Raw genomic sequence first — 12,435 nt, forward strand, 5'->3', positions numbered from 1 at the left:
CAATGACACCCTCAAGTGGTCACCGACGGGATTGGTTAAATTTATAAAACAAGAAATTTGGAAAAAAATACAATTCGAAATAGATAAGTGGGGCATCACATCTGTTAAACATAGATGGAAAGGGATATACCCTTCTTTGTAAACGTTTTTATAGCCTATATATAGGCCTATGTATAACTGTATTCTGTCATGTAAATTGAAATGTAGGCTTTGTAAATATTCGATACACTGAGGTTTATTCAGAGTTCCCTTTGGTATATGTGTATGATTTTATTTCTATAATAGTTTTTATTCCTTTGAAAGATCAGCTTTGGGAGATTGTTAGAGGCAATTGTTTACATGCTTCTCTTGAATGTATGCCTTTTAGCTGGTCAGGTTCCTCAGAACAGCACTTTTGTTAGGAGTTTTGCTATTTTTATACGGTTAAGGTACTGTTTTTGTAAATCCATGTTATGTACAACGTTATGCACTGAATTTGTACTTGTATTTGAATGTGAAATGAAAATAAAAATTATTTTTCCAAAAAAAAAAAAAAAAAAAAAATATGTTCTTATCAGTTTAATATCTGATACGTCCCCTATCTGGGGACCATATATTAAATTGATTTTTGGAATAGGGAGATGGAATAGGGCTTGCTCCGTCCACTCCACGCATCGACCTGGTATTGCAGTACCTCCAGGAACGGTGCACCCCCTCTCATTGTGAAAATAAATCATGCAGAGTTAACGCAGTTGCTTAGTTTTAATTAGTTAGGATTGTGATGATATTGTATTTGAGCAAGTTCATCTCAATGTCAATGATGGCTAGAGAGTGCTGGTCAAGGCAGTCACCGTTATCTTGACTATGATAGCTGATATCAATGGTGCATTAATCTTCTAATCAAAGTTTATTCGTCACCTCCACAGGATACAGGGTGTAAATGGTACAGTGAAATGCTTACTTGCAAGCTCTCCTCAACAGTGCAATACACATGATCAAAAATATACACAAATAGCTAAGTAATAAAGTAGTTTAACAAAAAGAAGACAATTGTTATGATTGGAAATATATACACTGGAAGACTATACAGTATAAACTATTAAATGTGCTAAAGTCATGTACTGGTAACATGAACTGCCTCACATACCGGTAACGTTATCTGATGTATTTGTCTGAAGTCATTATTTGATAGGCCTGCTATTTCACAAGACTCAAATATATACAGTTGTCATGTACAGTGGGGAGAACAAGTATTTGATACACTGCCGATTTTGCAGGTTTTCCTACTTACAAAGCATGTAGAGGTCTGTAATTTATATCATAGGTACACTTCAACTGTGAGAGACGGAATCTAAAACAAAAATTGTGGTGATGGCACCAGAGCCTCTCGCATCGACTATCTGTGGTCAATAAAAACTTGTACTCCAGATACTACACTTGACCTTAGCCAAGAAGCGAAACCGCAATGCTTTCGGGAGATAGGAGCCATTCTCGGACACGTCAAATTCGATGACGGTTACACAAAACATAGCTCTGTAAACTGTCCGCCAAATATCAAAGATAATGCTTTTAAAAAATCTTGGCATAGATTGGGAATTGATCAACGTTGGGAAAAACCACTTTAGACTGTTACAAAGTAACACACTGGTAGGTTCGGAAGTCACGTGGTTATCTGACCTCCAATCGGAAATGACAGAAAGCGTTTATAAATTAAATCCAGATTAACAGCTAAATCTGAATAATAATATATGAAATACGGGTGGGGGAATCAATTTAGAGATAAGAATATTGACATAACATTTGATCTTATATCACATATCTCTGGTAGCGTTGATGCCACAAGGGAACTGAAGCAAGTGTCCACTTGGTGGCGCAAGTGTTCCACCGACCGTCGCATTTGAATGTTGAACCACTTGACTTCAATACATATTCAACGCAAATAACGTGAACAATAAAAATTGCCTGTCTTTATTTTATATGTCTGTAGAGCCTTGTACGATAAGACCAGGGTGAGGAGGCCTTCATAAAGTTGCCGTCCTAAATTACTAGAGGCCAAACTTCAAAGATGTCCATGGCACTGGACTGCAGTAAGAGCTAGGCCTACAGTGCGGCCTACGGAGCGGTCCTGGTGTATGGTCCTGGCTGCCTAAATGTTTTCTCCACATAATAAACTGTACAAACATGGCACTTTAGAGGGTTACTTTTACAATTAGCCTTACTGAGTCACTACAACAAACTTCCTATCATGGACATGAAATGCCATTAGGCCTAATGAAGATACCGTATATGTAAGTTACTTAGTTGGTGTCTTGTGAATCAACTGGTATGCGCAATAGCGTTTAATATTTCCCCGGTGTTTTACAAATGTTCCATCCCGAGAATAAATCACTTTTCTCCCGGGTAATCCGGTATTTTCCGCCAAAACCGGAAGTGTCATTCAAAAGCATTATAACGCTTTTAAAAGTCTGGATTTGATTAGAGCTTTGATCAGCATGAAAATACAAACCTGATGCTACCTGAGCCTGATCAGACATATATTAAATACATTTTATAATACATTTTACAAATCCAAATCCCAGATGAAGAATAAGACACTATTTCAAAGCATAGTACATGTAATGTTAGCCAAGTACAATGTAATTACTAGTTGTTACACAGGATTTAGCTAGTTAAAATGAAGTGTATCTTTGGGAGTACTTGTAATTAATGTGTACAGTACATTACCCATCCTGACAACCTGCCCCTCAATTTAAAGCTTGTGGAAGTGACATCCAAGTGGGAGAATAAATACACTAGTACACCACAGAGTATATGTATAGGAAAATCATTCAGAGCACACTGTGCTGCCAATCATAGTGTAAGGTGCGACATTTTGCGGGTGTGGAGAGCTCGTTAGAGGATAGAGAAAGCTTGCATTGAAGCGTTTTTTCTCAAATTAAACATATCTCCCTAATTTCTGAATCATGCTTGTAACGTTGTCAGTAGGATACAGTAACCTATGCTTCAGAGGGGAGGAGCAGGTAGTTTCCACACGCACACCCACTGCCAAAGGTTTCCATTCCAGCTGGAAGGCAGAAACTGGAATATGTTTCTAGAGTGAGCTTTGTTGCGATTTTTGTGGGACTGGAAAAAAATACCCGGAAAGCAAAATAAGGTTATTACCTGGTCCCATGCTTTTAAAATAACTGCTGTTCCTGAAAAGTATAGAACACTTTAGTTTCCGGTTATTTTTGACGTTATTTTTCAGTTCTGTTCCCTGAACCGGTTCCAATCCTAGAGAAATTATTTGGATGAAGGTCATGCTTAGGCTAATAAACTATAAAGGGAAATAAATGGCTACAGTTTACACTTTTTTAGTTATTTAATGAAATGTTGTAATCTGATCCCGGAATGCACGGACCGTTGCACTGTGGTACTGGGGAACAGGAAGTAAGCGCCAGAACTGTACAGTCAAGAAGATAACCTTTGTGTCCGTTTCTATTTATTACTAGAGGTATGTAATAGCACGATTAAACTCTCTAATGTCGAAAGAACATGTCATAACATGATAGTTAACAAATACGTCAAGGTATTCTCCCATTTGGTAAAGGTTTTATGTGTTATTTTTGTGTCAAACGGAGTGAGTGAAAGAACGTGAAAAAAACTATTTTACAAGTCACATAGCTAGAGATTTGCGATTTGTCTGAGTGAATGTACATAATTTCGTCAAAGTAAATTAATAAAATAAACCATTTGAGATTTCTGTGTTCGTTTGACATGTTATTGGTTTTGTGTAAAAATGTATAATCTTACGAGCTGTTAAAATGGCGTCGTCCATTTTGATGTTCGTTTAAAGTCCACGTAGAAGATAATGGCCCCTATCAGATATTTATGTAGTTGGTGCAGTATATTATTTTACTGTAGTAAATATACATTAGGTGGTCGGGGTTGTCCGAGCCCTGAATGCTGATTGGCTGAAAGCAGTGGTATATCAGACGTACACCACAGGTATGATATATATATATATATTTTTTTACTGTTCTACATATGTTGGTAACCAGTTTATAATAGCAATTAGGCGACTGAGGCATTGCATCGTGCCTAACAGCCCTTAGCCGTGGTATATTGACCATATACCACACCTCCTCTGGCCTTATTGCATAAATATTCATGAGATCTAACTTGGAAAAGTATTTATTAGCTTACAATTGTACAATTTATGCTTCCTGCATATAACCACGAAGACGGCCGGAAAGGCCCTAAAGCAAGATCGTAAACGGTGAGCCTGCTGTAGCCTACAGTCCATGGTAAACTGGTGTGCACCAAGTTGTACTATACGTTTTAGTATTTGATTTGGAGAACCTCAAACCCAACTTTTAGAACAATATTACAGTATTATAAAAATGGATTTATGAGTTTGTAATTTGGGAATGTTTTCTGGGGGTAATCAAAGTTACTATTATATGCATTTCAAGCATTGAGAAATAGTTGCTATTTGCCCATTAACGGACTTCAGTGCAGTAGCTCTCAAAATCCCTTCTCCGTATGTAGGGTTTTCAGCCATTACATTCATCCACATTTGGCTCTGTGTAAACTACAATTCCTATGCTCTGTTTTAACATTGAGAAACGTCAATACTCATCACTTTCACAAACATACAGTGAGGGAAAAAAGTATTTGATCCCCTGCTCATTTTGTACTTTTGCCCACTGACAAAGAAATGATCGGTCTAATTTTAATGGTAGGTTTATTTGAACAGCGAGAGACAGAATAACAAAAATGAATCCAGAAAAACGCATGTCAAAAATGTTATAAATTGGGAAATAAGTATTTGACCCCATCTCAAACAGAAAGACTTCTGGCTCCCAGGTGTCTTTTATACAGGTAACGAGCTGAGATTAGGAGCACTCTTAAAAGGAGTGCTCCTAATCTCAGCTTGTTACCTGTATAAAAGACACCTGTCCACAAAAGCAATCAATCAATCAATCAGATTCCAAACTCTCCACCATGGCCAAGACCAGAGAGCTCTCCAAGGATGTCAGGGACAATATTGTAGACCCACACAAGGCTGGAATGGGCTACAAGACCATCGGCAAGCAGCTTGGTGAGAAGGTGACAACAGTTGGTGCGATTATTCGCAAATGGAAGAAACACAAAATAACTGTCAATCTCCCTCGGCCTGGGGCTCCATGCAAGATCTCACCTCGTGGAGTTGTAATGATCATGAGAACGGTGAGGAATCAGCCCAGAACTACACGGGAGGATCTTGTCAATGATCTCAAGGCAGCTGGGACCATAGTCACCAAGAAAACAATTGGTAACACACTACACCGTGAAGGACTGAAATCCTGCAGCGCCCGCAAGGTCCCCCTACTCAAGAAAGCACATATACAGGGCCGTCTGAAGTTTGCCAATGAACATCTGAATGATTCAGAGGAGAACTGGGTGAAAGTGTTGTGGTCAGATGAGACCAAAATCGAGCTCTTTGGCATCAACTCAACTCGCCGTGTTTGGAGGAGGAGGAATGCTGCCTATGACCCCGAGAACACCATCCCCACCGTCAAACATGGAGGTGGAAACATTATGCTTTGGGGGTGTTTTTCTGCTAAGGGGACAGGACAACTTCACCACATCAAAGGGACGATGGACGGGGCCATGTACTGTCAAATCTTGGGTGAGAACCTCCTTCCCTCAGCCAGGGCATTGAAAATGGGTCGTGGATGGGTATTCCAGCATGACAATGACCCAAAACACACGGCCAAGGCAACAAAGGAGTGGCTCAAGAAGAAGCACATTAAGGTCCTGGAGTGGCCTAGTCAGTCTCCAGACCTTAATCCCATAGAAAATCTGTGGATTGAGCTGATGGTTCAAGTTGCCAAACGTCAGCCTCGAAACCTTAATGACTGGGAGAAGATCTGCAAAGAGGAGTGGAACAAAATCCCTCCTGAGATGTGTGCAAACCTGGTGGCCAACTACAAGAAACGTCTGACCTCTGTGATTGCCAACAAGGGTTTTGCCACCAAGTACTAAGTCATGTTTTGCAGAGGGGTCAAATACTTATTTCCCCTAATTTAAAATGCAAATCAATTTATAACATTTTTGACATGCGTTTTTCTGGATTTTTGTTGTTGTTATTCTGTCTCTCACTGTCCAAATAAGTGCAGGTGCATTAGAGAGAGACAATTTCACGGTTGCACTACTGTTTTGAAGTTGAATGTAATGTTTATCAGTTTTCTACATGTGTACTAATATTCAGAGGCATTCAGTAGTTTCTATCTTTATCTATAGTCGTTACTATTGTGTGAACGGGAAATACAATTGACAGTGGTGTAAAGTAACTAAGTAGTCCTGTGTGGCTCAGTTAGTAGAGCATGGCGCTTGCAACCCCAGGGTTGTGGGTTCGATTCCCACTGGGGACCAGTATGAAAAATGTGTGCACTCACTACTGTAAGTCGCTCTGGATAAGAGCTTCTGCTAAATGACTGAAATGTAAAAGTAAAAAGGCTTTGAAGTACTACTGAAGTCGTTTTGGGGGGATTTGTATTTACTATTTAATTTATGACAACTTTTACTCCACTACATTCCTAAAGAAAAGTTGTACTTTTTACTCCCATACATTTTCCCTGAGACCCAAAAGTACTCGTTACATTTCGAATGCTGAGGCAGGACAGCAATATGGTCCAATTCACTCACCTATCAATATAATAATAATAATAATAATAATATGCCATTTAGCAGACGCTTTTATCCAAAGCGACTTACAGTCATGCGTGCATACATTTCTGTGTATGTGTGGTCCCGGGGATCGAACCCACTACCCTTGGCGTTACAAGCGCCGTGCTCTACCAGCTGAGCTACAGAGGACCATTGTCACCCCTACTGCCCCTGATCTGGCGGACTCACTAAACACAAATACTGCGTTTGTAAATGACGTTTGAGTGTTGGAGTGTGGCCCTGGCCGTCCGTGAATATTATTATTTTTGAGTGAAAAAATACAGTGAAGATAAGGTTATTAAGGAAAATAGCTCATAGTGCTGCCTAAAACAAACTGTAACCTTGTCCTAAATAGTTTTTGAGTCATTTATTCATTTCTGCAGTTGCTTTGTGTAATTTTTGTGCACTTGTCTAATGTGAATGAATGTTGTTTTGTCGTTGTTTAGCTACCTGATCTGTTGAAATTAGGTAATTGAACAAGAAGAAATATAATATATTTTTTGAGGATAAAGAAAGTTCCAGAACTGTCAAGACTGTTGTCTGTTTCTCTTTATTACTACAGGCCGACTAGGATTAAGTCTGAGGCCTGTAACATCAACAGTGAGGACAAACCCAGCCTGCCTCTCTCCTTCCACACTGAGTCCAAACCTACAGTCACTGGGTCCTGATTGACAGTCGAGCCCAGTTTGCACCGCAGGTACCAGAGATGGCATCAGTGAAGCTTCAAGACTGCAGTCAAACACTGGAGCTGAATGTCAACATTAAAGATGAAGAAGAGGAGGAGAAGATTGGGAAATCTGTTTCTCAGGGTAAGAGCAGGTTCATTCCAACTTCCCACTGTGCATGAAAAGTTGCAGTAGAACTGTTTCATGATGAACTGTTTCAATGGGAAGGTAGATGTTATTTCATGCTACTGAGACTTGCATGGATGATGCCAGTATAGTCTGTTTTGGAATGGGTGGCCAGTAATAAACTGGCCCTGAACATCTAAAACTAAGAGCACTGTATTTGGTACAAATCATTTCCTAAGTTCTAGACCTCAGCTGAATCTGGTAATGAATGGTGTGGTTGTTGAACAAGTTGAGGAGACTAAATTACTTGGCATTACCTTAGATTGTAAACTGTCATGGTCAAAACATATAGATTCAATGGTTATAAAGATGGGGAGAGGTCTGTCCATAATTGATGCTCTGCTTTTTTGACACCACACTCCAAAAAGCAAGTTCTGCAGGTTCTAGATGTGTCTTATCTTGATTATTGTCCAGTCGTGTGGTGTAAGGAAAGACCTAGTTAAGTTAATAAGTATGTAGGTTATTGTCACAAGAATTGTTATCGCAATGGTTGAAGTCAAACACTTCTTAAATATTTGAATAATTCCGAGGTGTAAATCTCTAGTTTAAATAAATTAAACAATGACCCAATTCTGCAATGGTCAGCCTTTTATTCATTGAGAGCGCTCTGCCCTCTCAAGTTCAGAGTCCATCTTTTATACACACACATCAGAGTAAAAGTCCCACCCCGCTTTAGGCGGGTTGTATTTTTCCACTGTACACATATAAATCATTATCATATCCTGCAACATGTTTCATAATCTCTTCCGAGCCTAACGGTTTCCTCCCCTCCCTAAATTAGGAGGCCTATTTCCTTATCTTGGTTTCACAGTTGTCCCAAGTTGTCAAGCCTAACAGTTCTCCTTGTCCTTTGTTGTCAAGCCTAACAGTTCTCCTTGTCCTTTGTTGTCAAGCCTAACAGTTCTCCTTGTCCTTTGTTGTCAAGCCTAACAGTTCTCCTTGTCCTTTGTTGTCAAGCCTAACAGTTCTCCTTGTCCTTTGTTGTCTAGCCTAACAGTTCTCCTTGTCCTTTGTTGTCAATCCTAACAGTTCTCCTTGTCCTTTTTTGTCAAGCCTAACAGTTCTCCTTGTCCTTTGTTGTCAATCCTAACAGTTCTCCTTGTCCTTTTTTGTCAAGCCTAACAGTTCTCCTTGTCCCAAGTTGTCAAGCCTAACAGTTCTCCTTGTCCCAAGTTGTCAAGCCTAACAGTTCTCCTTGTCCCAAGTTGTCAAGCCTAACAGTTCTCCTTGTCCCAAGTTGTCAAGCCTAACAGTTCTCCTTGTCCCAAGTTGTCAAGCCTAACAGTTCTCCTTGTCCTTTGTTGTCAAGCCTAACAGTTCTCCTTGTCCTTTGTTGTCAAGCCTAACAGTTCTCCTTGTCCCAAGTTGTCAAGCCTAACAGTTCTCCTTGTCCCAAGTTGTCAAGCCTAACAGTTCTCCTTGTCCCAAGTTGTCAAGCCTAACAGTTCTCCTTGTCCTTTGTTGTCTAGCCTAACAGTTCTCCTTGTCCTTTGTTGTCAAGCCTAACAGTTCTCCTTGTCCTTTGTTGTCAAGCCTAACAGTTCTCCTTGTCCCAAGTTGTCAAGCCTAACAGTTCTCCTTGTCCAAAGTTGTCAAGCCTAACAGTTCTCCTTGTCCCAAGTTGTCAAGCCTAACAGTTCTCCTTGTCCCAAGTTGTCAAGCCTAACAGTTCTCCTTGTCCTTTGTTGTCAAGCCTAACAGTTCTCCTTGTCCTTTGTTGTCAAGCCTAACAGTTCTCCTTGTCCTTTGTTGTCAAGCCTAACAGTTCTCCTTGTCCTTTGTTGTCAAGCCTAACAGTTATCCTTGTCCCAAGTTGTCAAGCCTAACAGTTCTCCTTGTCCTTTGTTGTCAAGCCTAACAGTTCTCCTTGTCCTTTGTTGTCAAGCCTAACAGTTATCCTTGTCCCAAGTTGTCAAGCCTAACAGTTCTCCTTGTCCTTTGTTGTCAAGCCTAACAGTTCTCCTTGTCCTTTGTTGTCAAGCCTAACAGTTCTCCTTGTCCTTTGTTGTCAAGCCTAACAGTTCTCCTTGTCCCAAGTTGTCAAGCCTAACAGTTCTCCTTGTCCTTTGTTGTCAAGCCTAACAGTTCTCCTTGTCCTTTGTTGTCTGGCCTAACAGTTCTCCTTGTCCTTTGTTGTCTGGCCTAACAGTTCTCCTTGTCCTTTGTTGTCTGGTCTAACTCCTACTCATATTGCTAAATAGTAACACCATGTCATAATCTTTACTGGTCCTACACACATTACTAGATTATAGTCTCAGGATTCTAACACATTCCACAAAGTGGAGTGTAATAATGAGTCAAATTCTTCTAATCAGTTATAGGTTAAGAACTTTTGTGAAAGAGCACAGTTTGAAAGATATGGCATACAGAAGAAACCGGATGGACATCATGAAAATGATCGGAGAGGTTGAGGAGTAAAAACAAACAAAATAGAACTATTGTAAAATTGACATGTCCATAAAATGTATATAGTATGTATAAGCTGGAAGTAGAGGCTTAAGCATTGTTGTTCAGTAGTTTACTCCAATTAGGGGAGGGGTGGTGGGTTGTAAAGTAATAAAGGAACATTTAATTTTTTTAAAGGATATGTGTATACAGTGAGGGAAAAAAGGATTTGATCCCCTGCTGATTTTGTACGTTTGACACTGACAAAGACATGATCAGTCTATAATTTTAATGGTAGGTTTATTTGGCAGTGAGAGACAGAATAACAACAAAAAAATCCAGAAAAACGCATGTCAAAAATATTATCAATTGATTTGCATTTTAATGAGGGAAATAAGTATTTGACCCCTCTGCAAAACATGACTTAGTACTTGGTGGCAAAACTCTTGTTGGCAATCACAGAGGTCAGACGTTTCTTGTAGTTGGCTACCAGGTTTGCACACATCTCAGGAGGGATTTTGTCCCACTCCTCTTTGCAGATCTTCTCCAAGTCATTAAGGTTTTGAGGCTGACGTTTGGCAACTCGAACCTTCAGCTCCCTCCACAGATTTTCTATGGGATTAAGGTCTGGAGACTGGCTAAGCCACTCCAGGACCTTAATGTGCTTCTTCTTGAGCCACTCCTTTGTTGCCTTGGCCGTGTGTTTTGGGTTATTGTCATGCTGGAATACCCATCCACGACCCATTTTCAATGCCCTGGCTGAGGGAAGGAGGTTCTCACCCAAGATTTGAAGGTACATGGCCCCGTCCATCGTCCCTTTGATGCGGTGAAGTTGTCCTGTCCCCTTAGCAGAAAAACACCCCCAAAGCATAATGTTTCCACCTCCGTGTTTGAGGGTGGGGATGGTGTTATTGGGGTCATAGGCAGCATTCCTCCTCCTCCAAACACGGCGAGTTGAGTTGATGCCAAAGAGCTCGATTTTGGTCTCATTTGACCACAACACTTTCACCCAGTTCTCCTCTGAATCATTCAGATGTTCATTGGCAAACTTCAGACGGGCCTGAGTTTGGAATCTGATTGATTGATTGCTTCTTCTGTGGACAGGTGTCTTTTATACAGGTAACACGCTGAGATTAGGAGCACTCCCTCTAAGAGTGTGCTCCTAATCTCAGCTCGTTACCTGTATAAAAGACACCTGGGAGCCAGAAATCTTTCTGATTGAGAGGGGGTCAAATACATATTTTCCTCATTAAAATGCAAATCAATTTATAACATTTTTGACATGCGTTTTTCTGGATTTTTGTTGTTGTTATTCTGTCTCTCACTGTTCAAATAAACCTACCATTAAAATTATAGACTGATCATTTCTTTGTCAGTGGGCAAACGTACAAAATCAGCAGGGGATCAAATACTTTTTTCCCCTCACTGTATGAGTCCCGGACTGGAACCCCTACATAGATACTAAACGGATGTTGAACTGAAAAACAACTGTTTCCATTGATCGTTAATTCCCTGTGTTGTATATTTATCTTGGAATACTCTTACACACTGTATATAGGCTACTGTATCAATCAGTCATTTGTTCATGTCATCACACAGCATGCAAGTCATTGAAAGGCAATCAAACATTTTTGGTTTCAAAATAACAAAGCAACTCTTGAATAATTAGCGTAAACAATAAATAAACCGTTCCATTTCGGAAATTTCATTCACGAATCAATGCAACTGTTTTTAGTCTTTGCTGTAATAAAGGCTTAACAATAAAACGTTACAACAGACTCTCTGGTACGCTCATCATTTATTTAGTATTTAGTGCGCTTCAACCTGTCAGACAAGCTCAGTGCATATGGTGGATTTGATTACCTGGATGTGCGTATATTCTTCAGCTTTTGTATTTGATTTGATTAAAATACACCATTCACCCTCTGAATGGCACACATACACAATCCATGTCTCAAGGCTTAAAAATCCTTCATTAATCTGTCTCCTCCCCTTCATCGACACTGATCTGAAGTGGATTTAACAAGTGACATCAATGAGGGATCATATATGTAACCTGGTCAGTCTATGTCATGGAAAGAGTTCATAATGTTTTGTACACTCAGTGCATATCACACCAATTGACTTTTTTTTATTCTGTTCACACAGGTGACATTGAGACATTCATTACATCCAGAGAGCAACAGCAGGAAGATCGCAGAGCTAAGAGGTCTCACCACTGCCCACATTGTGAGGAGATTTTCCCAATTCTATCAAAGCTAAAAATACACCTGAAAATACACACAGGAGAGAATCTGTATTCCTGCACTGACTGTGGGAAGAGCTTCACACGATCACAGGATCTGACAGTTCATCAGAGAGTGCACACAGGAGAGAAGCCTTACTCCTGCTCTGATTGTGGGACGAGTTTCTCTCGACTGGACAGCTTAAAAATTCATGAACGTATACATACAGTAGAGAAGCCTTACTCCTGCCCTGACTGTGTAAAATGCTTCACAAGATCAGCTGAGTTAAAAATTCATCAGAG

The 12,435-nt window shown here is 40.0% G+C and overlaps 1 non-coding gene across 1 annotated transcript; it reads left to right on the forward strand.

Annotated features, from left to right (window-relative positions):
• Positions 1-510: 510 nt before the first annotated feature.
• On the forward strand, positions 511-695 carry LOC121560094. Its single transcript, XR_005998884.2, has one exon. It is a non-coding gene; the product is annotated as a U2 spliceosomal RNA (small nuclear RNA).
• The last annotated feature ends 11,740 nt before the right edge of the window (positions 696-12,435 follow it).

Source organism: Coregonus clupeaformis, unplaced genomic scaffold (genome assembly GCF_020615455.1).
Source record: "Coregonus clupeaformis isolate EN_2021a unplaced genomic scaffold, ASM2061545v1 scaf0911, whole genome shotgun sequence".
Lineage (NCBI taxonomy): Eukaryota > Metazoa > Chordata > Actinopteri > Salmoniformes > Salmonidae > Coregonus > Coregonus clupeaformis.